General features: G+C 45.3%; 1 protein-coding gene across 3 annotated transcripts in view; it reads right to left on the bottom strand.

The window, feature by feature from the left end:
• LOC137430361 (synaptic vesicle 2-related protein-like) overlaps window positions 1-25,226 on the bottom strand; it is a 194,221-nt gene extending 168,995 nt beyond the window's left edge. For 2 of the 3 annotated variants that reach the window (XR_010985040.2, XM_068121172.2), the window contains exon 1: window positions 25,034-25,226. The gene's annotated coding sequence lies outside the window, so the exon portion shown is untranslated. Of the gene's footprint in view, window positions 1-23,224; window positions 23,409-25,033 lie in introns of those variants that run through there. The other variant, XM_068121173.2, reaches the window with a different exon arrangement.
• Between the last annotated feature and the right edge of the window lie 1,027 nt (window positions 25,227-26,253).

The raw sequence follows: 26,253 nt of genomic DNA, 5'->3' as shown, positions 1-26,253 counted from the left end.
CCGTGATGCTTGGGTAACTCTATTTCTCAGGCATAACACGCCGCTCCCGAGCTCTGCCTCGGTCGAGCGCGTGTTCAGCTACGGGTCGGACATCCTCAGGCCTAAGAGGTCGGCCCTGGCTGCACCGAACTTCGAGGCCCTCGTCTTCATGAAGGGCAACCTCCAAATCCTCAAGAAGGCCCACGAGGTGGAGGAGGAAGACGAGGACTAGTCAACAGACTGCTAGTGCTAGTCTGTTGACTAGTAGACTCTCTTGTCAAAGAAAGGACGGGCAAATTGATTTTTCTTTAATGTAACTTGCATATATTAAAATTATATTTAAATTAACTGTAGAGTAGAGTAGAGTCGAGTCGAGTGGAAAACTTTATTTCAATACATTTTGAATAAATTTTATTTAAATAAAAATGTATATTTTTGATCTTAAAAGCTTTGTTTGTCTTTGTAGTAGTTAGAAATGGCTATTTAGGCTTAAAAAGCATTAAATTCCCTTTCGAAACGTCAAAAATCGCTTTAAAAACGTCGAAGCGCTTTTAAAAAATCGAATCGAAGCGGATAAGCGGATAACCGGTAAGCGGACTAAGATTTTGGGCCGCTGAAGCGGATAAGCGAATCGGACTACACGGGCTGGCGGAGCGGATAAGCGGTAAGCGGACTTAAAATTTTCCGAATCGCGCCCACCTTTAATTATATGTATTAACATTCATATATTAACATTGTATTCCCTACATTATAGTATTCACAAAAAGTTTGAGCACTGTACTATTGAACTATGAGTGACAATATTTTATTGGAAATGTTGAATATTTCAGACGTGACAATATTTTACCTGGAATGTTTTTTATGCCTCCGCCCACGAAGGTGGCCAGAGGCATTACGTTTTTGGGTTGTCCATCCGTCAGTACGGGCTAAACCTCGTTTTTCTTAGCAACCACATGTCCGATTGAGACGAAACTTTCAGTCGAAGCAACACGCATGCAGAATGTTTTATGATAATTGTGACATCATAGGTCACGTGGTATAGCAGCCATCTTAAATTAAAGGCAAATAATGAAAATAAAATACAGGGAAACTGCGGAATGGAAAAATTTGAAACTTGGCACATTGTCAAGTACTCCCAATGGGGAACAAAAGCATCACAATGATGACATCATCGGTGAAGTGGTATACCAGCCAAAAATGTTTTAATTTGATGAATGTTTTAATGTTTAAAGGTTTTAATGAATGTTTCCCCCTGTACTGTCTTTCCCTCGTGGTCCCCCTGTACTGTGTTCCTGGATGTTTTTTTTGTTGAATGTGTTTTAATGAATGTTTCCCCCTGTACTGTCTTTCCCTCGTGGTCCCCCTGTGCTGTGTTCCTGGATGTTTTTTTTGTTGAATGTGTTTTAATGAATGTTTCCCCCTGTACTGTCTTTCCCTCACGGTCCCCCTGTACTGTGTTCCTGGATGTTTTTTTTGTTGAATGTGTTTTAATGAATGTTTCCCCCTGTACTGTCTTTCCCTCGTGGTCCCCCTGTGCTGTGTTCCTGGATGTTTTTTTGTTGAATGTGTTTTAATGAATGTTTCCCCCTGTACTGTCTTTCCCTCACGGTCCCCCTGTAATGTGTTCCTGGATGTTTTTTTGTTGAATGTGTTTAATGAATGTTTCCCCCTGTACTGTCTTTCCCTCGCGGTCCCCCTGTACTGTGTCCCTGGATGTCTTTTTGTTGAATGTGTTTTAATGAATGTTTCCCACTGTACTGTCTTTCCCTCGTGGTCCCCCTGTGCTGTGTTCCTGGATGTCTTTTTGTTGAATGTGTTTTAATGAATGTTTCCCACTGTACTGTCTTTCCCTCGTGGTCCCCCTGTGCTGTGTCCCTGGATGTTTTTTTGTTGAATGTGTTTTAATGAATGTTTCCCCCTGTACTGTCTTTCCCTCGCGGTCCCCCTGTACTGTGTTCCTGGATGTCTTTTTGTTGAATGTGTTTTAATGAACTTCCGTTTCCGGTCTTGCTGGCGACGGTTCGTTTTTTCGCAGGTCTCCACGCTCTCCATCGAAATCGAAGTTAAGTCATTGTTCCAATTTGTATTTTCGTTATAACTGTATTTCTTTTATGGTGTATGTACGTTTATTGTCCCGTCAAAGATTTTCGGTGCAAATCTTTCATACCTGTATTGAAAATCGCGTTAATTCGTGTCGTCTCGAGGTCTTGTACAGTGTACACTGTACAACCTTGAGGCTTTGTTTTTCTCTCAGCGCCTGTCGTTTGTGATCCAATAACTTTCGTTCTCTGTTTTCGCAGTCTTTCCACCCCAAAGCCTACTTCCTTATGTAAATCTCAACTCAAAAAAAACAAAAAAAAAAAGACTACCTTCTCTGTGCTCATTCGTTTATTCATTCTTATTCGTTCGTTCGTTCTTCGACCACGTGTTTCTCCCCCATTTCCTCAGATAGATTGTCAAATTTCAATTCGTTATTTTATCGTCCATGTGATATTGTTTGATTATAGTTAGTTTTGGTTTGAATTTCCTGTAACTCGTAATTAATTAATCGTTTTCTGCCCTTGTGTGTGGCCTTGTAGTTGTACCCCCGTCGGTGTTTTGTTAACTTAAGTGTGTTTTGCTTGGCTCTTGGTTTTTTCCCTTCTACCCCGAACATAATACTGTCTAACGTTCTAATTCCCCACCCCACCCCCCCCCAAAAAAAACAAAAAAAAACAAAAACATTTATTTTATTTTCTCCACGTGTACTGTTGTCTCATCCTGTATTTTCTGTCCAGGTGTGCTGTTCGCCCCACCCCCATTATCTCCTTGCCATCCACCGTTTGCCCTGTTCACGTGACTCGTGGTGGTCCCTCTCGGCTCTCCCCCCGTTGGTATTTTTGTGCATATAAGATTGTTCATAGTTCTGTTTAAATATTTTTAAATATGTTTAACCTTTCCCCTTCTGTTTTTTATTCAGTGGTATATTACAACACGCTGTTTTTCTTCCTATTTAAAAGGCTTTTCTCAATTTCCTCTCCAACTCATTCCACTTCAAAAAAAAGAAATTCAATATCTTATACGTCTCCCTCACTACATGGTCTAAATTCACATTCATTCCATCCCTCCTCCATCATCCTGAACCGGATTGCTAACTTGAAAATCACAACAAACCCAATTTGTTATCAATGTTCGTCTTTCATTAATCATCCACTTTCTAAACTCCCCTCTTGCCCCTCCCATCCAAATCCCCCCCCTTGCACCTACACTCCGAAACTTCCCCCTTGCCCCTCCACTCTTAAACTCCCCCCTTGCCCCTCCACTCCTGAACTCCCCCCTTGCCCTTCCCCTCCTAAACTTCCCCTTTGCCCCTCCCCTCCTAATCCCCCCCCTTGCCCCTCCACTCCTGATCTCCCCCCTTTCCCCTTCCCTCCAAAACTCCCCCCTTGCCCCTCCCCTCCTAAACTCCCCCCTCACTCCTCCCCTTCAAAACTCCCCCCCAATCCCTCCCATTCAATTCTCCCCCCATACCATTCCTCTCCAATTCTCTCTCCTCCACCCTCCTCCTCCAAGCTGCCTCCTCCCCACTTCGTCTCCCTTCTATCTCATACCTCCACCCCCCCAAACCTTCTACTTTCCTCTGCCCCCCCTCAAACAACCCCTCACTGTGCCGCATCCCTTCACCAGCAAACCTTTCATCCTCCTCATCCTTCCCTTTCTTGGAACTCTTCTGCAACATCTGAAACACTATCAACTGCTCTCCCTACCTCCCCCTCTCATCCTTCATCTTACCCTACTCCTCCCCTCCCCTGTCCTGTACCCGATGCTCCCCCTCTCTCTTCATTAACGGTATGGACCTCAAACATCCGGGGCCTTCGCTCAAACCTGACTGATCTCTCCATACAGGTTGCTTCTGACAATCCAGACTTGATCTGCTTAACAGAGACTTTCCTCCTTCAAGATGTCTCTGATTCCTTAATATCTCTTCCTGGTTACTCCCTCCTCCGGTATGATAGACCTGAGCCTCGGCCTGGTGGTGGGGTGGCTATCTTTGTCAAAAACTCTCTTCCTCACTCTCCTTGCACTGCTCTCTTTCCTCCTCACCCGCAGGAGTACCTCTGGTTACGGCTTCCTCTCCGCTCCCACCTTTTGTTCATATGTGTTCTGTACCGTCCCCCAAACAGTGATGACTCCATCTACATTTCAATGTCTGACAACATGGACCAACTTCTATCCACTCATCCCAACTCTCTCTTCCTCATATGTGGTGACTTCAACTGTCATCATGCCACCTGGTTGGGTGTGGGTTCCTCTCTCACTAGTCATGGCACCTCAGCAAAGGACTTCTGTGACTCACTGGGATTGACACAATCTGTCAATTTCCCGACCCGGATCTCAGCCAATGGAGTATCTTCTCTTCTAGACTTGGTTATGACCAACTTCCCTGCTAATGTCTGCTGCTCTTCTTCTGCTCCAATCGGTTCTTCTGATCATGTGCTTGTCAAAGTGGACATCTCTCTGGCCATTCTCAGAGAGCCTCCTCAGCGTCGACGAGTCTGGCATTTCACTCAGGCTGACTGGGACGGTCTTCAAGCAGCCATCAATCGTCTGGATTGGTCTCCCATCTCCACTGCCTCTGACATCAATTCTTCCTGGGAATTCTTCCAAAGCAAACTGATCTCTCTCATGCACAGATTTATCCCATCTCGCCTTCAATTGTCTTACCCTTCCTCCCGTCCATGGTACACTGAATCTTGTGGTGAGGCAGTTGCCCTGAAACAACTTGCCTTTGCCTCTTGGAAGGCTAATCCAACTGAAGGAAATCTCAGTTCCTTCCACCAAGCTCGGAACAAGTGTGTGTCTACCCTCAGGAGTGCCAGGAAGCACTATCTCTCCTCACTCAAGAATGAACTCTCAAACCTGTCTCCTTCCTCCAAATCCTGGTGGCGTCTGGTCAAATCCGTTTCTGGTGTTTGTTCCCCCTCCATCCCCTCCCTTACCTCAAATGGCCACACAGTTGACATCGCACGTGACAAAGCCGAATGCCTCAACTCTGTGTTCGCCTCGAAATCCTTAGTCCCAAACCCATCTCTCTCTGTTCCCACCTTTCCCAGTCGAACCCAAATGCTCCTGGACTCTGTGTCCTTCTCTCCTGACAAGGTGGAGGAGTTTTTGTCAAACCTCGACTCTGATTCTGCAACTGGACCAGACGGCATCAGCCCACGGGTCCTAAAATCCTGCTCTGCCGCTCTATCTCACCCTCTCTCTGTTCTTTTCACCCTATCTTTTGCTCAAGGTCATCTGCCAGCATCCTGGAAATCAGCTAACATTACCGCTTTACACAAAAAAGGTGCAAAAACAGATCCTTGCAACTACAGACCAATCAGCCTGCTCCCAATTATCAGCAAAGTCATGGAATCCATCATTGCTTCGGATATGAAATCTTTCCTCTTCTCCAATGGCTTGATCTCTGATCATCAATTTGGTTTCAGACCAGGTCACTCTACTCTGGACATGCTGCTTCTGCTGTCTCAACAATGGATGGAGGTCCTGAATGCCAAACAGGAAATCAGAGCTGTCTCCCTTGACATATCAAGGGCCTTTGATACGGTCTGGCACCCAGCTCTGCTCACCAAACTCTCCTCCTATGGTATCCATGGAAATCTCCATGCATGGCTTGCGGACTTCCTCTCTGGTCGTAGTCAACGTGTGGCCCTGAATGGATTTCTCTCATCTCCCCTTCCTGTTCAGGCTGGAGTTCCCCAAGGAAGTGTGCTGGGCCCTGTGCTTTTTCTGGTCTTTATCAATGATCTCTCTGACTCTCTGGAAAATCCTCTCTATCTCTTTGCTGATGACTCCACTCTCTGCCGCTCCATTCCTCTTCCCTCAGATAGGCAGTCTGCAGCCTCCTCACTCTCTGAAGACCTGGACAAAATCACAGACTGGTCAAACAAGTGGAACATGTCTTTCAATCCTGCCAAATCTCACTCTCTTACTATGTCTCTCCGAAAAGATCGACTGGACAACCCTCCCATCTACTTTCTCAACAATCCTCTCCAAGAAGTTCTGTCACTCAAGCTTTTGGGTCTCACTATCTGCCATGATCTTTCTTGGGAAAACCACATTTCCAAGCTGGCCTCCAAAGCCAGTCGCCGACTGGGCATCCTCCGTCGTGCGAAGTCCTTCCTCGGCACACCTGAGCTCCTCACCACATACAAGGCTTTCATCCGCAGCTCAATGGAATACTGTTCTCCCCTATGGGCTGGTGCTCCTGCCTCACACCTGGCTCGGCTTCACGCTGTTGAATCCAAAGCTTTCAAAATCATTGGAATCTCCCGCGATGAAGCTATCTCTGAGGGCCTTTCACTCACTCACCGCAGGCAGGTAGGTGGTCTTTCTGTCTTCTACCGACTCCTCTCCGGCCTTGCTCCCCCAGCTCTCTCCGTGCTCTGTCCCCCAAATATTCCTACAGGTCGCACAAGATCTGCCAGCAACCCTCTGATGGTTAAACTGCCGAAATCTCGGCTCTCTGCTCACCTTCACTCTTTCATTCCTCTTTTCTCCCGCCTGTGGAACAAACTCCCACACTCCCTTCAATCCCTCTCCTCCCTCCAGGTCTTTAAAACAGCTGTTCACCACCATCTCTTATCTTCCCCCATCCATAACCTTGATCTTTTCTACCCCCACTAATTCACCCCAGATCCACCTTGTTTGAAATTCCAACTTATTTCCTGGAAATCCTGGCAGTGTCCATATGTTTATACCTCTCCCACCCCCCCCCCCTTCACATGCCTCCCCCCCTTCACATGCCTCCCCCCTTCACATGCCTCCCCCCCAAAGCCCTCTCCCTCCCACAGATCTCTCGATGTCTCCATGTCTCTCGGTCCCTGCTCTCAAATGTTGTGTTTGTGTCCTTCCCCCTCTCTCCCCATCTTGTCTACCGCTCCCGATGTTATTTGTTTTATGTGTCTGTTTGTCTTTCTGTGTGATTAATTTTCGCTCTTTCACGAGCCTCGATCTTGTATACAAAAAAAAAAAAAAAAAAAAAAAAAAAAAATGAACGTTTCCCCCTGTACTGTCTTTCCCTCGCGGGCCCCCTGTGCTGTGTTCCTGGATGTCTTTTTGTTGAATGTGTTTTAATCAATGTTTCCCCCTGTACTGTCTTTGCCTCGCGGTTCCCCTGTACTGTGTTCCTGGATGTCTTTTTGTTGAATGTGTTTTAATGAATGTTTCCCCCTGTACTGTCTTTCCCTCGCGGTCCCCCTGTACTGTGTTCCTGGATGATTTTTTGTTGAATGTGTTTTAATGAATGTTTCCCCCTGTACTGTCTTTCCCTCGCGGTCCCCCTGTCCTGTGTTCCTGGATGTCTTTTTGTTGAATGTGTTTTAATGAATGTTTCCCCCTGTGCTGTCTTTCCCTCGTGGTCCCCCTGTACTGTGTTCTTGGATGTCTTTTTGTTGAATGTGTTTTAATAATAATAATAATAATAATAATTCATTTATTTTGTATAGCGCTTTTCAAGAAGCCCAAAGGCGCTTTGACAGAGTGAAAAACATAATGCATAACAATACATGAAAACAACAATTGCAAAAAGACAAGAATCAATAGGGAAATATTCAAAGCAAAAGGAGGGAGTAGGAGAAGTGATAGTCAGGGGTTAAATGCTGTGGGTTGAATGTTGAATGCAGTGTTGAACAGGTGGGTCTTTAGTGATGTTTTGAATGTGGTGAGTGTAAGAGACGACTAAGGGGGTTGGCGTCAGGAAGGGCATCCGGCCATAAAAAACATTGCCTCAAAAAGAGAACCATGACAATCACAAGTACATATGGGCAGGGTGCAGCCCGAAGTGGAGATCGGTTTCTGAGGTTTGGGACATGGAATGTGGGGACAATGACAGGGAGATCAGGTGAAGTGGTGGAAGTATTGGTCAGAAGAAGAGTGGACATATATTGTTGTGTGCAAGAGACGAGATGGAAGGGAAGTGGTGTGAGAATGGTGAAGGGTAGGCAGGGACAGAAATACAAGTTTGTGTGGCAAGGGTGCCCGGAGGGCGTGAATGGTGTTGGTGTCCTGTTTTCTGAGGAGTTTGTAGACAGTGTGGTGAGTGTGACTAGAGTGAGTGATAGGTTGATGATGGTGAAAATGATGATTGGAAAGCTCTTGGTGAACGTCATCTCGGGATATGCTCCGCAGGTTGGTCGAAGCGATGAAGAGAAGGACAAGTTCTGGTGTGCGATAGAGAAGCTGATGGAAAACGTGAAAGATGAGGAAGTTGTTGTGGTGGCAGGAGACCTGAATGGACATGTGGGAAGGAGTATGGATGGTTTTGAGGGAGTTCATGGGGGTTACGGATATGGTGTGAGAAATGGAGAAGGTGAAAGGATTTTGGAGTTTGCTGATGGAGCTGATTTGTTGATTTGTAATACTCAGTTCCAGAAAGAGGACAATAAGCTTGTTACATACACGTCAGGTGGGTCGACGACAACCGTTGACTACCTGATGGTGCGTCGGCGAGATAGGGGGCACCTCCGGGACACAAAGGTGATCCCGGGGGAGGAGGCTGTTTCACAGCACCACTTGGTTGTCTGCGACATAAGGGTGAAAGGTGCGAGGAGAGCTCGGCGGGTGAAGTACCAACCGAGAATGAAGGTGTGGAGGTTGAAAGAGGTGACAGTAAGGGAGGCATTAAAAGAGAGGCTGAGTAGGGTAGAGGATGATGTGGTTGAGCTTGAAAGTGGTTGGATGTCAATGAAAGCTAGTCTGTTGGGAGCCGTTGGTGAGGTATGTGGATGGACAAAAGGACCACCGAGGCACTCGGAAACATGGTGGTGGGATGTTGAGGTTGGAAAGAGGATTGACGAGAAGAGGAAGAAGTTCAAAGAGTGGCAGAAGGCGAAGGGTACGGGAGCAGAAACAGCAGAGCATGAAAGTTATAAGGCAGCCAGGAAGGCTGCAAAGAAAGAGGTAGCAAAGGCGCAGGAGGCATGGAGGAAAATGTTCGGAGAACGCTTGGATTCGGAAGAGGGTCAGAAAGCAGTATTCAGGATTGCAAAGCACATAGCAAAAGAGAGGTGTGATGTGATGGGGGTGAGTTGCTTGAAGGATGAAGTGGGACAAATCGTTGTCGACCCAGATGGAATTAAAGGAAGATGGAAAAGATATATGGAAATGCTGTTGAATACAGAGAATGAATGGGATGGCAACATAGAGAGTAACCCAGTTTTAGGACCAGCAGAGAAGATAACTGAGAAGGAAGTTGAGGAAGCGATAAAAGCAATGAAGAGTGGAAAAGCGGGAGGGCCGACGGGAGTTGTGGGAGATATGTTGAAGGCAGCAGGAAGTTGGGTGTGAAGAGAATGACAGAGATCTGTAATCTGGTGGTGAAAGAAGGCCGCATTCCAGTGGATTGGGAACTGAGTACCCTCGTCCCTCTATACAAGGGGAAAGGTGACCCTCTGGAGTGTGGCTCGTACCGAGCGATAAAGTTATTGGAGCATGGAATGAAGGTATTGGAAAGGGTGTTGGAGAGGAGGATAAGGAAGAAAGTGAAGATCGACGAAATGCAGTTTGGATTTATGCCAGGAAGAGGAACGAAAGATGCGCTTTTCATTGTGAGGCAGTTGCAGGAGAAGTACATGGATAAGAGGAAGAAGTTGTTTTTTGTGTTTGTTGATCTGGAGAAAGCATTCGATAGGGTTCCACGCAAAGTATTGACATGGGCATTGAGGAAGTTAGGAGTGGAGGAATGGTTGATCAGAGTAGTGATGGCAATGTACAAAAGAGCACGCACAGCTGTAAGGACGAAGGACGGGAACAGTGGTGAGTTTGAGGTGAAGGTGGGAGTGCATCAGGGGTCGGTACTAAGTCCACTACTATTTGTAGCTGTGATGGAGGTGCTGGCTCAGACCGTAAAGGAGGGTTTACCGTGGGAGTTGTTGTATGCAGATGATCTGGTGTTGATTGCGGAAAGTATGGATGGACTGAAGGAAAAGATGAACAAGTGGAAGGAATGTATGGAGCCAAAAGGTCTGAAGGTGAATATCGGAAAGACAAAGGTGATGGCAAGTGGTAAAGCATGTGGTGAGGTGGAAAGAACTGGGAAGTGGCCGTGTGCTGTGTGCAGGAAGGGTGTCAGAGTGAACTCCATTCAATGTACAATGTGTGCTGAGTGGGTTCATCAAAAATGTAGTGGTCTGAGAGGGGCATTAACCAGTGTGGCAGCTACATTCAAATGTAAGGTGTGCACAGAGGGAGCTGCAGATGGAGGAAATGTTGAGTTGGATCTTGGAGACGGCATGAAGCTGGAAGGTGTGAAAACATTTTGCTACCTCGGAGACATGCTGAATGGAGAAGGTGGATCAGACTCGGCAACAGTTGCTCGAGTGAGATGTGCATGGAAGAAGTTTCGGGAACTGAGTGGCATGCTGATGAGGAGGAGAGTGTCGCTGAAGCTGAAGGGAAAGGTGTATGCTGCATGTGTGAGAAGTGTTATGATTTATGGGAGCGAGACATGGGTAATGAACGTAGAGCAGCAACGAAGGCTGGAAAGGGTGGAAATGCGAATGGTTCGATGGATGTGCGGAGTATCGTTGAGAGAGAGGAAGACAAATGATGAATTGCGAAAGATGATGGGAATATTGCCTGTGATTGATGCTGTGAAGAGGAACAGGTTGAGATGGTTTGGTCATGTATTGAGGAAGGATGAAAGTGCCTGGTTGAGAAGAGTGATGGAAGTTAATGTAGAAGGAAGTAGAGGACGGGGAAGACCGAGAAAGACTTGGCTAAAGATGGTGGAAGAAGAAATGCGGGCAAGGGGGTTAACAAGGAGAGATGCAGAAAATAGGGCAAAATGGAGAAGATTGTCATGGGGACCGCAAGGCTAACCGCCGCTCTAGCAGGGAACATGGCCTTAAAATGCATGTTGTTGTTGTTGTTGTTGTTGTTGTACAGTTATGTGAAAAAGTAAGTACTCACCATGTAAAGTTTTGACTTTTTCAACATATTCCAACATACAGCTATTTGATCTTCATTTCAACAATATTGATAGATAAAGTTGATATAATATAACAAATATCATGAAACATTTACATTTTGTAGTCCATTGTATAATTTATAGAAACATAAATGCAAATTTTGCATTTGGAAAAAGTAAGTACACCCTTTTTTTTTTCTTTTTTTTTTGGTATACTGAATCGAGGCTCGTGAAAGAGCTAACATTTACTTCACAAACAAATCAACCAGACAAACAAAATACCCAAAAAGAGGGAGCGGAAGACAAGATGGGGAGAGAAGGGGAAGCACACAAACACAACATCCGAGAGCAGGGAGATGTGTGGAAGGGAGAGGGCCCGGGGGGAGGAGGCATGGGAAGGGGGGGGGGGGGGAGGAAGAAGTATAAAACACAAGGACACCAAGGACTTCCTGGACAGAAGTTGGTATTTCAAAAAAGTGGATTGGGGTGAAATTAGCGGGGGTAGAAAAGATCAAGGTTTTGGATGGGGGAAGATAAGAGATGGTGGTGAACAGCTGTTTTAAAGACTTGGAGGGTGGAGTGGGATTGAAGAGAGTGAGGGAGTTTGTTCCAGAGGCGGGAGAAAAGAGGAATGAAGGAGTGAAGGTGAGCAGAGAGTCTTGATTTTGGCAGTTTAACCATAAGAGGGTTGCAGGCAGGTCTTGTGCGACCTGTAGGAATATTTGCGGGACAGAGCCCAGAGAGAGCTGGGGGGGCAAGGCCAGAGAGGAGTCGGTAGAAGACGGAAAGACCACCAACCTGCCTGCGGTGAGTGAGTGAGAGGCCCTTGGAGTTAGCTTCATCGCAGGAGATTCCAATGATTCTGAATGCTTTGGTTTCAACAGCGTGAAGGCGAGCTAGGTGTGAGGCAGGAGCACCAGCCCAGAGGGGAGAGCAGTATTCCATTGAGCTGCGGATGAAAGCCTTGTATGTGGTGAGGAGCGCAGGTGTGCCAAGGAAGGACTTCGCACGACGGAGGATGCCCAGTCGGCGACTGGCTTTGGAGGCCAGATTTGAAATGTGGTTTTCCCAGGAAAGATCATGGCAGATAGTGAGACCCAAAAGCTTGAGTGACAGAACTTCTTGGAGAGGATTATTCAGAAAGTGGATGGGAGGGTTGTCCAGTCGGTCTTTTCGGAGAGACATCGTAAGAGTGTGAGATTTGTCAGGATTGAAAGACATGTTCCACTTGTTTGCCCAGTCTGTGATTTTGTCAAGGTCTGCAGAGAGTGAGGAGGCTGCAGACTGCCGATCTGAGGGATGAAGAATGGAGCGACAGAGAGTAGAGTCGTCAGCAAAGAGATAGAGAGGATTTTCAAGAGAGTCAGAGAGATCATTGATGAAGACCAGCAAAAGCACAGGGCCCAGAACACTGCCTTGGGGAACTCCAGCCTGAACAGGAAGAGGAGATGAGAGAAACCCATTCAGGGCCACACGTTGACTACGACTAGAGAGGAAGTCCGCCAGCCATGCATGGAGATTTCCATGGATACCAAAAGAGGAGAGTTTGGTGAGCAGAGCGGGGTGCCAGACCGTATCGAAGGCACGTGATATGTCAAGGGAGACTGCTCTAATTTCCTGTTTGGCATTGAGGACCTCCATCCATTGTTGAGAAAGCAGAAGCAGCATGTCCAGAGTGGAGTGTCCAGGTCTGAAACCAAATTGATGATCAGAGATCAAGCCATTGGAGAAGAGGAAAGATTTCATATCTGAAGCAATGATGGATTCCATGACTTTGCTGATAATTGGGAGAAGGCTGATTGGTCTGTAGTTGCTGGGATATGTTTTTGCACCTTTTTTGTGCAAAGCGGTGATGTTGGCAGATTTCTAAGCAGATGGAAGATGACCTTGAGCAAAAGAGAGGGTGAAGAGAACAGAGAGAGGGAGTGAAAGAGCGGAAGAACATGATTTTAGGACCCGTGGGCTGATGCCGTCAGGTCCAGTTGCAGAATCAGAGTCGAGGGATGACAGAAACTTTTCCACCTTGTCAGGAGGAAAGGACACAGAGTCCAGGAGCAGCTGGGTACAACTGGGTACGGTGGGTACAGAGAGGGATGGGTTTGGGACACAAGATTTAGAGGCAAACACAGAGTTGAGGCATTCAGCTTTTTCACGTGCGGAGTCAGCCGTTTGAGGTGAGGGAGGGAATGGAGGGGGAACAAACACCAGAAACAGATTTGACCAGACACCACCAGGATTTGGAAGAGGGAGACAGATAAGAGAGTTCGGTCCTGAGAACGGAGAGGGATTGTTTCCTGGCTCTCCTGAGGGTGGACACACACTTGTTTCGGGCTTTGTGAAAGGAAATGAGATTTCCTTCCGTTGGATTTGCTTTCCAGGAGACGAAAGCAAGTTGTTTCTGGGCAATAGCCTCACCACAAGATTCCGTGTACCATGGATGGGAGGAAGGGTATGACAACTGAAGACGAGATGGGATAAATCTGTGCATGAGAGAGAGAGCAATTTACTTTGGAAGAATTCCCAGGATGAGTTGATGTCAGAGGCAGTAGAGATGGGAAACCAGTCCAGATGATTGATGGCTGCTTGAAGACCGTGCCAGTTGGCCTGATTGAAATGCCAGACTTGTCGACGCTGAGGAGGCTCTCTGAGAATGGTCAGAGAGATGTCCACTTTAACAAGCACATGATCAGAAGAGCCGATTGGAGCAGAAGAAGAGCAGCAGACATTTTCAGGGAAGTTAGTCATAACCAAGTCCAGAAGAGAAGATGCTCCGTTGACTGAGATCCGGGTTGGGAAATTGACAGATTGTGTCAGTCCCAGTGAGTCACAGAAGTCCTTTGCTGAAGAGCCATGGCTGGTGAGAGAGGTACCCACCCCCAGCCAACTGGCGTGGTGACAGTTTAAATCACCACATATGAGGAAGAGAGAGTTGGGATGGGTAGATAGAAGTTGGTCCATATTATCAGACAGCGAGATGTAGATGGAGTCATCACTGTTTGGTGGTCGGTACAACACACATATGAACAAAAGGTGGGAGCGAAGGGGAAGCCGTAGCCAAAGGTATTCCTGGGGGTGAGGTGGAGAGAGGGCAGTGCAGGGCGAGTGAGGAAGAGTTTTTTATAAAGATAGCAACCCCACCTCCAGGACGAGGCTCAGGTCTATCATACCGGAGGAGGGAGTAACCTGGTAAAGATACCAAGGAATCAGAGACATCATGAAGGAGGAAAGTTTCTGTTAAGCAGATCACGTCTGGTTTGTCAGAAGCAACCTGTATGGAGAGATCAGTTAAGTTTGAGCGAAGGCCCTGGATGTTTGAGGTCCATACTGTTAAGGAAGAGGAAGGGGGAGCATCGGATACAGAACGGGGGGGGGGGGGGGGGAGCGGTAGGGTAAGATGTGGAAGAGGAGGAAGAGGTAGGGAGAGCTGTTGAAGGTGTGTCAGAGATTACAGAAATAGCTTGGAGAAAGGGAAGAATGGGGCAGACAAAAGGTTTGATGGTGATTGGGTGAGGCGCAGTGAGGTGTTATTTGAGGAGGGGGAAGAGTGAGGCAGAAGGTTGAAGGAGAAGAAGGTGAAAGTTGAAAGGGGGAAGAAGCGGGGAGGATGCTTTGAGGAGGAGGGGTGAGAGGGGAGTCTAGGAGGGGAGGAGTGAGGGAGAGTCTTGGAGGGGAGGGGTGTGGGGGGAGTTTAGGAGGGAAGGGGCAAGGGGGGAGATTTGAAAGGGATGGGTGATGGGGAAGATTTGGGGGGGAGGGGAAAGGGGGACGATTCGAAAGAGATGGGTGATGGGGAAGATTTGGAGGGAAGGGGTGAGATTGGATTTTGAAAAGTGTACGATTAATGGGAAACGAACATTTATTGCAAAATGAGTTTCTCGAGACATTCGAGTCAAAAATACATTTGAGGATGCTGAAGGATGGGTGGAGTTCTGGAGAGTTTAGGGAATGAATGAAAGATGCACTGTAAGAGATGGAATTTTTTTTTGGAATGAATAGATTTGGTGGGCAAGTCGAAAGCATCCTTTTATAGAAGAAGAAGAAAAAGGTGTTATAGAATATGACAAAATAAAGTTCTTCAGGGGACAGATGAAACATTTTTTAACAATGTGATCACGTGATCACGAACAACGTGGTCGAAGAACGAAAGAACAAATAAGAACGAACAAACGGATAAGAACAGCGAAGGAAAATATTTTTTTTTGGTTTTTTTTTTTGAGATTTTAAAACAAGGAAGTATGGGGTGAAAAGACCGTGAAAAACAGAGACCGAAAGTAATTTGCAGCGCGATCGAAGAACCGCTGAGACAAAAAAAAAGCCTCAAGCCAAGGGCTGACACGGTAGCCTACTAGTACTACACTCGGCCTCAGAATACAAGATACGAAAAAAACGACGATTCTGTACACAGGTATGAAAAACCAACACCGAGAAACCTATTAAAGTCACCCCAATAGGTACATACACCGAAAGAAAGATACAGATTCGACAAAAACACAATTGTGAAAAATTACTTAACTTCGAAAGCGTGCGCGCGGGGACAGCTTTGAAGAGGCGTGACGACCAATCTTGCGCATGCGCAGAACCCTTGGCTCTAATTGGTGGTATTGCCCCCTTTGGCAGAAACAACCTCAAGTAGGCGTTTCTTATAACTGTCTACCAGTCTCTGACATCGACTCGGAGAAATTTTTGCCCACTCCTCCATGCAGAATTATTTCAGCTGTGTGATGTTTGAGGGGTTTCCTGTATGCACACCTCATTTCAAACCCGCCCCCACATCTCGATTGGATTTAGATCCGGGCTTTAACTTGGCCATTCCAGAACCCTCCATTTCTTTCTTTTCAGCCATTCCTTGGTGGATTTACTGGTATGTTTAGGGTCATTGTCATGTTGCAAGGTCCACCTTCGGTTGAGCTTCAACCTTCCGACAGATGGCCTCACATTATCCTCAAGCACCCTCTGGTACAATGAATAATTCATAGTGGATTCTATGATGGTGAGCTGCCCAGGCCATGATGCAGCAAAGCTGCCCCAAACCATAATATTTCCACCACCATGCTTTACAGTTTGTATCAGGTTCTTGTGGTCAAATGCTGTCTTTGGTTTTCGCCAAACATGTCTTCTGGTACTGTGGCCAAATAGCTCTACCTTTGACTCATCTGTCCAGAGCACATTGTTCCAGAAGTGCTGGTCTTTGCCTCGGTGTTCATTGGCAAACTTTAGTCTTGCCCTGATGTTCTTTCTGGACAGCAAAGGTTTCCTCCTGGCACAACTCCCATGTAGATCAAATTTGTGCAGCCTCTTTCTAATGGTAGACTCGTGCACTTTGACATCAACAGTGGCAAGCTACCTGTAGGTCCCGTGATGACATTCTGGGTTTCTTAGAGACTTCTTTCAGCATCTTGCGGTCTGCTCTCGGGCTGAACTTGCTGGGGCGGCCTGGCCTGAACAAGTTGGCAGTTATTTGGAATCTTCTCCACTTGTAGATGATCTTCTGGACAGTCGAATGATTGATTTCAAATTGTTTGGAGATCTTTTAAAATCCCTGCTCAGACTCGTAGGCATCTATAACCTTCTTTCTGAAGGCCTCAGAGAGCTCTTTTGGTCTAGGCATGGTGATGCCACACACTTCAACAACAAAGTGCAAACCAAACGAAATGTCTGAGGTTTAAATAAGACAGGATCCTCCAAGATCCTCTCGAACGATGTTCTAATCATTTGCACCTGAGCTGGTGCACCTGATTCTTATTTTAGGTATTTGAAGTATTGATAAATGTAGGGGTGTACTTACTTTTTCCACATGCGAAATTTGCATTTATGTTTATTTAAATTATACAATGGACTACAAAATGTAAATGTTTCATGATATTTGTTATATTATATCACCTTTATCTATCAATATTGTTGAAATGAAGATCAAATAGCTGTGTGTTGAAATAAGTTGAAAATTTCAAAAGTTTACATGGGGTGTACTTACATTTTCACGTGACTGTATGTCATGTGGTGTGGCAGCCATATTAGCTTGAAAGCCGATATTTAAAAAAAGTCCCTTCTCTGAAACCGCTTTACCGATCGATGCGAAACCTGTCATGGCTGGTGAAAATATGATACTTGAAAACAACTGAAGGGATTTACATCAAACTTGTGTTACGGGGTCCTCCCCTATCCCCTGGTCTCGGTTAACCTCCGAACCCCGAGAGGGTCCCCGGCAGAAAGATATGTTATCCTTGGTTGAAATGAATCAATAATGAAACCACACCAAGGGTGATGAACAAACAATATATTACCAGCACACACAAAAGAACCATACAACCATGGGGGCAATCAACCCTACAATCCAATCTTAAGAAGGTAACCTAGCTCAAACTCACGGCATCCCCAGGGATTGAAACAGAGTCCTTCTCAATGTCTCTAGAACACAATGGTGCTCCCGGCGAAGAGGCGATGAGGCAGGTAAGGAGATGTAGGTAAGGTGGGGACCGTCACGTGGTTCCAGCCAACCCCAATTGGCGGTGGAAAGAGGAATCCCAAAGACGCTATCCAAACGTGCACATACACCGGGCAGTCGCGAACCGCACCGTATTCTTCAGAGGCCGCTGTCGCGTACACACATCCTCGGCAAACCACCTGAGGGCGGGACCCGCGGACGCGGCTAACCAAGGGTCCGCGAAAGACGCGCGAGGTCCCCGAAATGGCGGTCGGTTCTTCCTTGGGCCGCAACCTCTAGGCGAATATTCTCCGGAATCTCCCACCTGTACCTGGCTTCGCAGGCTTTTCCACGACACCAGCGATATCAACGATCGCACGAGATTCCTTTCCAGGCCTCAAAGTTCCTTCTCCATGGACGCTCGACCACACTGGGTGCGGAGCTCTTACAAAACGCCTCATTTCACCTCTGCCTCATGCGCTCTTCTTCCTCGCTCCACCTCTTCCGGTGCCCTATCCGATTTCCGGCATCATTTTTGTCATGAGCGCTTTTAAACCTTTTAACCACAATAACCCTTACTGAGAACCAACAATAATAATAATACCAACAATAATTAGTGCCGAATCCATAACACTTCCCCCCCTGAAGAAAGAAAGTTTGAACACAGTGAAAACTTTCTTTGTAGGCAAATTCTTGAAACCAACACAAGTATTCAATGTTTCCCCAAAAATAAAGCAACAAAACTTCGAACAACTTGCAGAGATTTCCAAAGTTAATTCACTCTGGACAAAGCATCAGCAATGACATTGTCCCTGCCCTTTACATGTTCAATTTCCAAGTTACCCCTGCAAAGCCAAACTCCATCTCATCAACCTCTGATTTTTACTTTTAGTTTCTTTTGAATGAAGGTTAAGGGGTTGATCAAAAATCCCAAGTCAAGCAAACCGATAGCACTTTTTCTAGGAGGCCGAGCTGAGGGCCAGGTTCCATGGTGGTAGGGTGGTGAGGCCTGGACATATTCACTACCTGGACGCCTTTAGGAACGTGGATTTCACGGTTAGTCCGTGTAGGAAAGTTCACTACATGGACGCCTTTAGGAACGTGGAGTTCACGGTTAATCCGTGTCGGAAAGTTCACTACATGGACGCCTTTAGGAACGTGGCGTTCACGGTTAATCCGTGTAGGAATCTTGGCTCGGCTGCTCCGCAGCATTCAGTGCTTCCACTCTTTCTAACTTTCCTAACAATCACGGTTGGACCACTTGTCACTGTAGTCACATGAATAGCAGTCTCCTTCTCGGCCATTGCTCTGATAATCCTTCCTTCGGGAGCTGCCATAACTCTGGAAGCCTCCATAATAATATCGATTGCGACCACCACCACTACTACTCCGTGGTTCTCCTCTGCAGCCCCCTCGACCCCGAGGAAATGCCTTCCCTACTGTGATGGTCCGACCATCCAACTCCTTGCTATTCAGATCCTTTTCTGCAACTCTGGCGTCCTTTGAGTTTTCAAACGTGACAAAGCCAAACCCTCTTGACTTTTGTGTCTCCCTGTCTTTTATCAGCAGCACTTCCAAAAGCGGTCCATATTTGCTGAAGGCAGACTCCAGAACCTCTTCCTTTGTTTTGAAGTTCAGTCCCCCTACAAAGAGCTTGCCAATATTGCCTCCATCCCTGACATGCCTGTGCCGACACTTAGTTTCAGGGTATTTCCTCTTCTCTTCAGGGCGCTTCCTACTAGGCTTTTCAGCAAACATCGGGTTACCAGAAACTTGGCCACCGGCCAAATCATTCCCGATAACAAAAGATACTCCTTCTACAGGAAGAGTGGCTTGTAAACCGATGGTGACCGGTCTTGACACCAAATCGGACTCCAAATGGATGACATGAAGTGGAGCTTTAACATAGCCACAAACCCCCTGTAAAAGAACACCAACACCAGTTGCCGTCTTCTATGACAATGGCAAAATGCCTTCAAGCATTAAAGATTGATGTGCTCCTGTGTCCCTCAATATCCCAACAGGTCTCCGGTTAGTCAAGGCTCCATCCAGTGACACAAACCCCTCTCAAATAAATGGTTGGTAACCCTTTTGAGGGCGATTTCTCACAATGGCCATTGCATTTGGAGTCGTACTAGTCGCACTCCGCTCCTGATTTTCCTTTCCCAGAGCATAACAGTTGGACATCAAGTGTCCAGGTTTATGGAAAAAAGTGCAAGTAGGCCCGGAGGAGAACCTCGTGGTCTGCCAAGGCATGGGGGCGGCGGTCTGCCTCGAGCCCCCCGGACGATAGGTGTCTTGGAACCGCAGTCTTCTGATTTCTAGAAGTCGTGGTGTCAGAGTGGTCCTCATTTTCATCTCGAGGCTGCCCCCATGGAATTTCATTCTCCACCCCTGATGTACCATAGCTCCCCTGGCTAGGTCTGGGTGAGAAGTTCGGTTTGTGGAACCCTCATCCTGTGTGTTAAGGCATAGTCATCTGCCATGGTTGCTGCCTCATACAGCTTTGGTACTTTCCTTTCCTCCAGATGAACTTTAATGTCCTCGTGGACACACTGTTGGAATTCCTCCACCAGGATCAATTGTCGCAATAGTTCGAAGTCTTTTCCAACTCCTTTTGAATCACACCACCTATCAAACATGGTTTCTTTCAATCTGGCAAACTCCACATGGGTCTCACTCTCCCTCCTCCTGGCATTCCGGAATTTTTGCCGGTAAGCTTCCGGGACCAATTCATAGGCTTTGAGAATGTGTTTCTTCAATACCTCATAATCTGCACATTGGTCAATCGGTAAAGCCGAATAAATATCTTGAGCTTTACCCACCAGAACACTTTGCACTAGTATGGACCAGTACTCCTCAGGCTAGTTTAACAGTCGAGCCACTTTCTCAAAGTGTGTAAAAAACTTGGCTACCTCCTTTTCATTGAAGGGTGGAACCAGCCTCACATGTCTGCCAACATCCCAGGTGTTCTGACTAGGTGTCGAACCAGTCGGCATGGATGGTACCTCTCCCCGTTCTTTCATTACCTCCAGCTCCTTGAGTCTAATTTCCTGCTGAAGCGCCATTTCACGGTCCTTTAACTCCGTCGGCTTTTCTCTCCTCTGCTTCGAGTTCCCTTGCAGCTCTCCTTTCCGCTGCTTCTTTCTCTTCTCTCTTCCTGTTCTGCTCTTTCCTTTTCTGCTTTCCTTTCCTCTGCTTTTAACCTTTCCTCGAGTTCTCGTTCCACTCTCCTTTCCTCTGCTTGTTTCTCTTCTCTTCTCTCTTCTGCTTTCCTTTCCTCTGCTTTTAACCTCTCCTGGAGTTCTCTTTCCTGTTCTGCTCTTTCCTTTTCTGCTTTTTCCCTTTCCTGGCTCTGTTATTGCATCTCCAGTTTCCGGAGCTCCACATTTTCTTGCTCCTCTGGTAACCAATCCCAGGCTACCTCTGCCCATGTTCCTAATCCCACCATAGATTGTATCACCACTGTCTGCGTCTCTGCCTTCTTCATATTAGTTCGGACCTCCAAGCTAAAATGTTTGGCCAATTTCCAGAGGTCCGATTTTACTAATGCTCTGAACTGTGCTTCACTAGGGGTCACTGCAAACTTCTCTGCGTCAAACTCCATGGTGACTATTGTTAACACCTGTTAACCTTCACACAAGAAATGTAAAAAATAAAAAATAAAATTTTTTTTTTTTTGGGAAAAATTTGGGAATGCTGGAACAAGTTCCAAATTTGGGAATTCTGGGAATGTTCGGGAATTCTTTCCCTGACTAAATTTAGGGAATTTTAGATCCCGGACGCAGATCCAATTTCGAGCCCACGAGTCAATTGGACGAGCCCCCAATTTCTGTTACGGGGTCCTCCCCTATCCCCTGGTCTTGGTAAACCTCCGAACCCCGAGAGGGTCCCTGGCAGAAAGATATGTTATCCTTGGTTGAAATTAATCAATAATGAAACCACACCAAGGGTGATGAACAAACAATATATTACAAGCAACCACAAAAGAACCATACAACCATGGGGGCAATCAACCCTACAATCCAATCTTAAGAAGGTAACCTAGCTCAAACTCACGGCACCCCCAGGGACTGAAACAGAGTCCTTCTCAATGTCTCTAGAACACAATGGTGCTCCCGGCGAAGAGGCGATGAGGCAGGTAAGGAGATGTAGGTCAGGCGGGGACCGTCACGTGGTCCCAGCCAACCCCAATTGGCGGTGGAAAGAGGAATCCCAAAGACGCTATCCAAACGAGCACATACACCGGGCAGTCGTGAACCGCACCGTATTCTTCAAAGGCCGCTGTCGCGCACATACATCCTCGGCAAACCACTGGAGGGTGGGACCCGCGGACGCGGATAACCAAGGGTCGCCGAACGACGCGCGAGGTCCCCGAAATGGCGGTCGGTTCTTCCTCGGGCCGCAACCTCTAGGCGAAGATTCTCCGGAATCTCCCACCTGTACCTGGCTTCGCAGGCTTTTCCACGACACCAGCGATATCAACGATCGCACGAGATTCCTTTCCAGGCCTCAAAGTTCCTTCTCCATGGACGCTCGACCACGCTGGGTGCGGAGCTGTTACAAAACGCCTCGTTTCACCTCTGCCTCACGCGCTCTTCTTCCTCGCTCCACCTCTTCCGGTGCCCGATTCGATTTCTGGCATCATTTTTGTCATGAGCGCTTTTAAACCTTTTAACCACAATAACCCTTACTGAGAACCAACAATAATAATAATACCAACAATAACTAGTGCCGAATCTGTAACACTTGTTTATTTTTAGGACGGTGAACGAGGGCATCTACCCATTGTGGAACTATGCGGAGAAATATTGGCGACACAGTTGCATTGTTCCAGTTACCCATATTTTACCTGGATGTCGCTAGTTGACTTCACTCTACTAGCTTTCACTCGTACTATACCAATATACTCTAATTTCACTAATAGTATAAATTTACTTTGATTTCACTAATAGTATAAATTTACTCTGATTTCACTAATAATATAAATTTACTCTGCTTTCAGTAATAGTACAAATTTACACTGATTTCACTCACATTACTCATTTACTCTGATTTCACTCACATTACAAATGTACTCCGATTTCACTAATAGCACAAATTTACTTTGATTTCACTCAGTAAAAATTGACTGATTTCACTCATAGTACAAATTTACTCTGATTTCACTCACAGTAAAAATTTACACTGATTTCGCTCAGTTCAAATTTACTCTGATTTCACTAATAGCACGAATCTACTTTGATTTCATTAATAGCACAAATTTACTTTGAATTCACTCATCGTTCAAATTTACTCTGATTTCACTCATCGTTCAAATTTACTCCGATTTCACTCACAGTACTATTTTACACTGATTTCACTCAGTTAAAATTTACTCTGATTTCACTAATAGCACGAATCTACTTTGATTTCATTAATAGCACAAATTTACTTTGAATTCACTCATCGTTCAAATTTACTCTGATTTCACTCATCGTTCAAATTTACTCTGATTTCACTCACAGTACTATTTTACTCTGATTTCACTCAGTTCAAATTTACTCTGATTTCACTAATAGCACGAATCTACTTTGATTTCATTAATAGCACAAATTTACTTTGATTTCACTCAGTAAAAATTAACTGATTTCACTCATAGTACAAATTTACTCTGATTTCACTCAGTTCAAATTTACTCTGATTTCACTAATAGCACGAATCTACTTTGATTTCATTAATAGCACAAATCTACTTTGATTTCATTAATAGCACAAATTTACTTTGATTTCACTCTATCTGGGCTCTGTCCCGCAAATATTCCTACAGGTCGCACAAGATCTGCCTGCAACCCTCTTATGGTCAAACTGCCAAAATCAAGACTCTCTGCTCACCTTCACTCCTTCATTCCTCTTTTCTCCCACCTCTGGAACAAACTCCCTCACTCTCTTCAATCCCATTCCACCCTCCAGGTCTTTAAAACAGCTGTTCACCACCATCTCTTATCTTCCCCCATCCAAAACCTTGATCTTTTCTACCCCCGCTAATTTCACCCCAATTCCACTTTTTTGAAATACCAACTTCTGTCCTGGAAGTCCTTGTGTTTTATACTTCTCCCTCCACCCCCCCCCCCCTTCCCACGCCTCCTCCCCCCAAGTCCTCTCCCTTTCACACATCTCCCTGCTCTAAAATGTTGTGTTTGTGTGCTTCCCCTTCTCTCCCCATCTTGTTTTCCGCTCCCTCTTTTTATATATTTTGTTTGTCTGGTTGATTTGTTTGTGAAGTAAATGTTAGCTCTTTCACGAGCCTCGATTCAGTATACAAAAAACAAAAACAAAAAAACAAAAACTCATCGTTCAAATTTACTCTGATTTCACTAATAGGACGAATCTACTTTGATTTCATTAATAGCACAAATTTACTTTGATTTCACTCATCGTTCAAATTTACTCTGATTTCACTCATCATTCAAATTTACTCTGATTTCACTCACAGTACTATTTTACACTGATTTCACTCAGTTAAAATTTACTCTGATTTCACTAATAGCACGAATCTACTTTGATTTCATTAATAGCACAAATTTACTTTGAATTCACTCATCGTTCAAATTTACTCTGATTTCACTCATCGTTCAAATTTACTCTGATTTCACCCACAGTACTATTTTACACTGATTTCACTCAGTTCAAATTTACTCTGATTTCACTAATAGCACGAATCTACTTTGATTTCATTAATAGCACAAATTTACTTTGCTTTCACTCATCGTTCAAATTTACTCTGATTTCATTAATAACACAAATTTACTTTGATTTCACTCAGTAAAAATTGACTGATTTCACTCATAGTATAAATTTACTCTGATTTCAATCAGTTCAAATTTACTCTGATTTCACTAATAGCACGAATCTACTTTGATTTCATTAATAGCACAAATCTATTTTGATTTCATTAATAGCACAAATTTACTTTGATTTCACTCATCGTTCAAATTTACTCTGATTTCACTCATCGTTCAAATTTACTCTGATTTCACTCACAGTACTATTTTACACTGATTTCACTCAGTTAAAATTTACTCTGATTTCACTAATAGCACGAATCCACTTTGATTTCATTAATAGCACAAATTTACTTTGATTTCACTCATCGTTCAAATTTACTCTGCTTTCACTCACACTACTATTTTACACTGATTTCACTCAGTTCAAATTTACTCTGATTTCACTAATAGCACGAATCTACTTTGATTTCATTAATAGCACAAATTTACTTTGAATTCACTCATCGTTCAAATTTACTCTGATTTCACTCACAGTACTATTTTACACTGATTTCACTCAGTTCAAATTTACTCTGATTTCACTAATAGCACGAAACTACTTTGATTTCATTAATAGCACAAATTTACTTTGATTTCACTCATCGTTCAAATTTACTCTGATTTCATTAATAGCACAAATTTACTTTGATTTCACTCACAGTAAAAATTGACTGATTTCACTAATAGTACAAATTTACTCTGATTTCACTCACAGTACAACTTTACACAGATTTCACTCATCGTTCAAATTTACTCTGATTTCACTTGTACAATTTTTTTCAATACTTTCACTCGTACTACAACTTTACTTGGAATGGAGAGCATGTCAACAGATCATAAACATCACAGAATAATGAAAGGGAACGTGCGCCCTTACCAGAAACCGATACCGTGTAAAAACACTCTGTCAGAATATTAAAAATGCCTCAACTTGGTGCTCTCAGCAGAGTCCAAAGTCAAAGTACATTTGTCGTGACGTCACAAAATTGTGCGTCTGTGGACTTGGATCCCCCACCATACACACAAAGAGACCATCAAGTCCTTAGAAAAAGACACGAAGGCGAATCCACAATATGATTTTTTTATTACTTGGCAAATGTGTATATCCCACAGATTTATCTAATCTTTCAATAATAATCATCCACAGCATTTATACAGCGTCCATATACCTGCAAAAATATGGGAGGACCATTGACTATATGCCTCCTCTGCCCTTTTTGGGAGGGAAATGATAATAAAAAATGTTCCCAACATTGTGTCCCCAACCCCTTGCTCTCTGCACCGACCCCACTGAGTCACACCCAACTGCTCCTGAACTCTGCGCGTCTTTTCACGTGAAAAGGTGGAGAAGTTTCTGGCAACGCATCGACTCTGATTCTGCAACGGCCCGGATGACATCAGCACGCACGTCCTAAAAACCTGCTCTGTTGCTCTTGCACATCCTTCTGCTCTGTTTGCCCTATCGTACACCATAGCCGGCCATCTTCCATGTTGTTGGAAGTCAGCCCAACATCATTGCATTCCATAAATCTCTGCTGTTTTTCTGCTCTTTATTATTGAGCCCGAGTGCAATTCTGCCTCCTGCTGTGCGTGGCAGGGCAGGGCCAATGTATTTGTGTGGCAGATGACCATTGTTGCTCATGGTTCGTGTAGTTTCGGATATTGTGGTACACGATCTGTGCCATATTTGCTGCTGCACCAAGCTAGGAGGTGTATAGCATCATAACCGAATTTAGTTTCATGGTCATAATGAAACAATTGTGTGGTGTGTCATCCTGACGAGCCCAAATAAAGGGGTGAAACCAAGGTCGATGGCTCCACTGTCCTTTAAAATTCGACCCAGTGCGCCCATGGAGGCCATCCGGTATCGGAGGTGATGTGGTGCACATGCCGATGACGTTTATGCCATGTCGTCGTTATTAGGTCGGAAGAACCATTTCTGATCTTGTTGTTGTGCCTGACTGCAACCCCATCTCCTCGTTTGATGCACAGCAGGGCAGAGACAATGTGTTTGTGTGGCAGATGACCATCGTTGCTCACAGCTCGTGCAGTTTCTGCTGGTGTGGGATATGATCCGTGCCTTGTTCCTACACCAAG

The sequence above is a fragment of the Myxine glutinosa genome, chromosome 6 (genome assembly GCF_964187855.1).
Source record: "Myxine glutinosa chromosome 6, kmMyxGlut1.1, whole genome shotgun sequence".
Taxonomy (NCBI): domain Eukaryota; kingdom Metazoa; phylum Chordata; class Myxini; order Myxiniformes; family Myxinidae; genus Myxine; species Myxine glutinosa.
This window is presented reverse-complemented; position numbering and strand designations above follow the sequence as displayed.